The sequence below is a fragment of the Opisthocomus hoazin genome, chromosome 1 (genome assembly GCF_030867145.1).
Source record: "Opisthocomus hoazin isolate bOpiHoa1 chromosome 1, bOpiHoa1.hap1, whole genome shotgun sequence".
NCBI lineage: Eukaryota > Metazoa > Chordata > Aves > Opisthocomiformes > Opisthocomidae > Opisthocomus > Opisthocomus hoazin.
The window spans coordinates 57487082-57492320 of record NC_134414.1 but is presented as its reverse complement, the minus strand read 5'-3'; the positions used below and the strand labels follow the sequence as shown (position 1 = coordinate 57492320).

The 5239-nt window shown below is 51.3% G+C and overlaps 1 pseudogene; it reads left to right on the top strand.

Moving 5' to 3' along the window:
- The first annotated feature begins 299 nt into the window (after positions 1 to 299).
- Positions 300 to 4998, top strand: LOC142361647 (uncharacterized; annotated as a pseudogene).
- The last annotated feature ends 241 nt before the right edge of the window (positions 4999 to 5239 follow it).

Here is a 5239-nt window from a genome sequence, read left to right as displayed (position 1 = left end):
TGAATGAGGGCGAACGAAGTGTGAGGAAGGCGTGAATGGCGGTTTCTCATTTCCTTTTGTACTGCTCTTATCACGGACTTGTGTATTAGTGTATGGTTTGGCCTCCTGGGAGTGAATAGGGCAAACTTGGACTTTAAGGTGTGACCCTCTCAGGACGATATCCCCTTTGTAGGAATTTTTGTAGGAATTTTTGTGGGAATTTTGTGCTTTAGATTACGTTTTGGCCTCCCGGGAGCATATAGGGGAAGCTCGAATTTCAAAGCGTGGTGCTCCCGGGACGACATCCCCTTTGTAGGAAAATGACTGCCCCGCAGGCAGGCGACACGTGTGATTGTGTGTCCGTGCGGGCTGAGGAAGCAGAGAGGCTGTATGACTTTCTAGAGGCTCATCGAGCTCGTCCCTCGCTCCAGGGGCAAGGCTGGGCGAGGGACCATTGGTTTCGGTTACGGAGTGTGGTAGACAGAATGAAAGTGTTGCAAAAGGAAGCCAGAGTTAAGAGGGGGAAGGGAAAAGCGATCATCTGTGCGGTGTTGGGAGCGAGTTTGGCTGCTGCGGTGGAGGAAAGGAACCGGAGGTCTGGTCAGGCTGAGGCGGTGGTAGATTCTCTGCAAGCGGCGGTAGAAACGCTGTGGGAATAGTTGCGGGAAAATAAGCGGCTGCTGGAGGAGGAGAGGTGCCAAAACGTAATATTGAAGGAGGAGTTAAGGAATCAGCTCCTGAGGGACGCAGGCTCCTTGGCGGAAACAGAAGTAACGCGGGCAGAGAAAGGGATACGATCAATCTATCCCCAGGGGGACTTGAAGGGAGCAAAAGAGACCGCAGGCAGCCGCCCCCCCCCCCCCCCCCACATGTACCCGTTGGTTAAAACGGAATTCGTATATGAAGACGACGGTGATAATCGTCCCCAGATTATTACTAAAGAAATCCCTTTTGCGGCAACCAAATAGGCAAAGCTGCGAAAAGATTTTGCGAGAACCGCGAGAGAATCGGAGACAGAATATGTCTGGAGGGTGTCCCTGTCGGGTGGGGAGGACGGGATCTTGTTGTCGGAAAGGGAAGCAGAAGGGTACTGGGGCCCGGGTGTGTTCTTAACCACCGGCGATCGCCGAGCCCCGTGGTCGCTGACTCAGAGGGCTGCGTACTGTGCGGGGGGGTTGAACCCGCTGGAGAGGGGGGATCCCCTGGCCATAACGGGCACAACAGATCAGTTGCTGGAAAGTGTGCAGAAAGCGGCTTGTCTTCAGATGATGTATGATCGGGAGCTCAAGCCTAATCTGAGCTCCCCGATGCTGCTGCCGGCAGACCCCGAAAGAATGACTCCCCTAATGCGGGGGCTTCCCGATTCCCTGAAACCCATAGGGATCCAGCTGCAGGGGAGAATTCAAAACACCCCCAGCGAGGAAAGAATCGCGGCTGCCCTGGAGGGGGGGGCGGCCCCCGACCGTCGGTGGCCGGGGAGGAAAGTGTGGACGTGCGGGGAGATAGCCCAAGAGCTGATTAACTATGGGAGGAAATACGGACCTGTTAACCGGCCATATCCAAGGGCTGAAACCAGAGCCGTGCGAGCCGCAGAGCGAGGGAGTGGGCAGTCGTTTTTCTCAGGGAGAAGCCCGCATCTGGCCGGGAAAGAAAAGCACCTAAATCGGCAGGGACTCTGGCAGTTAGGGCTTCAGAAGGGCATTCCCCGGGAACTCATGGATGGACTCCCGACCAGGAAGCTGGAGCAGCTTGTGCGGAGATGGTCAGGGCGAGGAATCGGTTCTGAGCCAGGTCCTAGTGCCCCACCCTTGGTGGATCTGGGGGGGGAAGCAAAATAGGGAGAAGATGGTGGGAAACTGAATCCTCTGCTCCCCCAGGTGAGGGCGGAGGCAGAGGGTGGATGTTTGTAAGACAGCTCACCTGCAATAACAAAGGGGATTTATTGATTACGGTGGCGGTAGGACCAAAGAGGAGACCGGTAACCTTTTTCGTTGATACCGGAGCACAAATTACTGTGCTAAGCCGGGTCGAGGAGGAACGGTGTGGAATTTCGGTCCCGTCCAAAAGCCTGATAGTTTTAAACGCCTTGGGGAAAACTCAGACAGTGCCCATGACTCCGGTGACATTATGGCTACCGGGGGAGGGAGAACCCGTGGACACCAAGGTAGCTGTGGGACCTTTCCAAATGAACCTTTTAGGCATGGATGTTTTAAAGGGTAAACAGTGGCGTGATACCCAGGGAAATTCGTGGTCCTTCGGTGCCCCCCAAATTAGACAATTGACTAAAAGCCCCAGCGCGGAGGTGCGTCTGCTACAAGCGGCGCCTGCCCTCCCCCCTTCTAAATTAACGAATGTGAAACCCTACCCGCTGCCGTTGGGAGCCAGGGCAGGCACAGCCCCGGTGCTGGCAGAGCTGCGGGAACAAGGAGTGGTGGTTCCCACCCACTCGCCTTACAATTCCCCGGTCTGGCCGGTGCGAAAACCTAATGGAAAGTGGCGGTTAACGTTCGATTACCGCCGTTTGAATGCTAATACGGGACCGTTAACTGCTGCTGTGCCGAGCTCATTAGCACCATTCAGGAGCACGCGCACCCGATTCTGGCAACTATTGATGTTAAGGACATGTTCTTTATGGTTCCCCTTCAACCTGAAGATCAGAGCCGTTTTGCTTTCACCTGGGAAGGACAGCAGTACACTTTCACATGGCTTCCCCAGGGCTATAAGCACTCTCCCACGTTAGATCACCATGCTCTAGCGCAGGAATTGGAAGAGATCCCCATACAAGCGGGGGTGAAGATTTATCAGTATATAGATGATGTGCTTGTGGGAGGGAGTCAGATAGAGGAAGTTAAGGAGGGGCAGCGGGACATTATCACCCATTTAGAACGTACAGGATTGACGGTTCTGCCCGAAAAGATACAAGCCCCTTCTAGTGAAGTGAAATTTTTGGGAATCTGCTGGAGGGGGGGAATGACTTGTATCCCCGCTGATACTCTGTCCTCCCTCGATCTAATTAAAATGCCAGAATCAAAGAAAGATCTGCAACATGCATTAGGACTACTTGTGTTCTGGAGGAAACATATCCCTGATTTTTTGATTATTGCTAGACCTTTGTATGATTTACTGTGGAAAGAGACCCAATGGGAGTGGACCCAGGTCCACGATGAGGCATTATGACTGTTGGTGTTTGAGGCAAATGCATACCAAGCCCTGGGACCTATCCATTTGACAGACCCAGTCCAAATCAAATGGGGGTTTGCCCGAACTGGGCTCTCAGTTCATTTGTGGCAGAAGGGACCAGAAGGGCCCATTTGGCCCATCGGATTCTATTCACATAGTTTCAAGGATGCTGAAAAAAGATATACAACTTGGGAAAAGGGCCTATTTGTAGTTAGTCTAGCTCTGAGAGAGGCTGAATGAACTATCCGACAGCAGCCCATAATCCTTCGGGGTCCATTTAAAGTGACCAAAGCAGTTTTAACAGGAACCCCACCCCCTGACGGGGTGGCTCAAAGAGCCTCCGTACAGCAATGGTATGCCCAAGTAGAGCATTATTGTGAGATCTTTTCTGTATCTGAAGGAGCTACTAAAATGTTGAATATACAAGATGAGGCAGACCTAGATAAGGATGCGCCCCAGCTTGCTCTTGTGATACAAATAGCTCCCCCATTTTCTGAACAGTTACAGAACGTATGGTTTACAGATGCTTTGTCGAAGCGAGAAGGAAAGATTTGGAAGTATTGAGCTGTAGCACTTCAGGTCGGGACTAAGGAACAAATCATTACTGAAGGGGAGGGCAGCGCACAGGTGGGAGAGCTAACTGCAGTGTGGAGTGTATTCCAGCATGAGGCCCAAGCCGCTTCCCCTGTATATATTTATACTGACTCCTATGCGGTTTTTAAAGGCTGCACAGAGTGGCTGCCATTCTGGGAACAGAATGAATGGGAGGTTAACAGGATACCGATATGGCAAAAGGAAAAATGGCAAGATATTCTTGCAATTGCTAAATGTGGGAAGTTTGCAGTGGCATGGGTTGCATCCCACCAACAAAGTGACACCCCAGTGAACCGATGGAATGCTGAAGCGGACGAACTAGCTCGACTAGCTCCTCTGCAGAGCACCCAAATAACAGAAAATTGGGAACATTTATTAGAATGGCTGCATATAAAACGGAAACATTCAGGGATAAATGATTCATTTTGTGAGGCGCAAGCTCAAGGGTGGCCAGTTACCAGGCAGGAATGCAAAACATGTATGTCCTCTTGTGAACAGTGTCATGTCCGTTTGGACAGACACCCCCTGGAAAATGACCCCCTGCACTTAAGAGAAGGAAAAGGTTTGTGGGAGGCCTGGCAGGTTGATGACGTTGGTCCGTTTGGTTACATGTTGGTGGGTGTTGAAATAGTGTCTGGACTAGTACAGGCCAAGGCATGTGCCAAGGCGACAGGGGAGAATACTGTGAAGGCCCTGAAAGAATGGTTTGGGACCTTCCCTAAACCACAGTCGATTCAATCGGACAATGGTTCACACTTCACAGCTAAAATAGTTCAAGAATGGGTGGCCTAAGAGGGAATTTCATGGGTGTTCCACACACCATACTACCCGCAAGCAAATGGGATCGTGGAAAGAACAAATGGTTTACTAAAGCGATTTCTGAAACCACAAAAATCAGGATGGGCCGAGCGGGTAGGGGACGCAGTGACCAGTGTCAATAGCCGCTGGGGAACAAATGGATGCCCAAAGATTACAGTGTTTTGCCCCCAGGCACCAACAATTATGCCCACCTCGCATGGCCCTGGTCACTCTAACAACCCATCCGATTTCCCCGGGCAACCTGTCCTGATTTAACTCCCCACTGTGGGAGCAGTACCGTTGGTATTGGACACCCCGTGGAACAAATATATTTGGAAGGCAAGAGACGCTTGTGGGAAGGTCCGTAAGATTCACACTAAGTGAATTATTCCTTCCTTCTGACCCGAGAAGCGAGTTTGTTTCTGTTCTTACTTTCCAGGAAGGAACAACTGACCCGGACACACCCTCCCGGAGGAAGCAAAATGGACACAGATTGTGACTTAATCAGAATGCGCACGTTATTGTTGGTCATACTAGTTTGGGGATGCATCTATGGAAGCCATGGAAAACCACTTCCTCCACCTCCCACTGATCCCTATGATCCCTTTAAGGGATGAGTTTGTGTTGTTAGCCAAGGCTGTAAGTAGAACTTTTAATCTGAGTCACTGTTGGGTCTGTGGTGGACCCC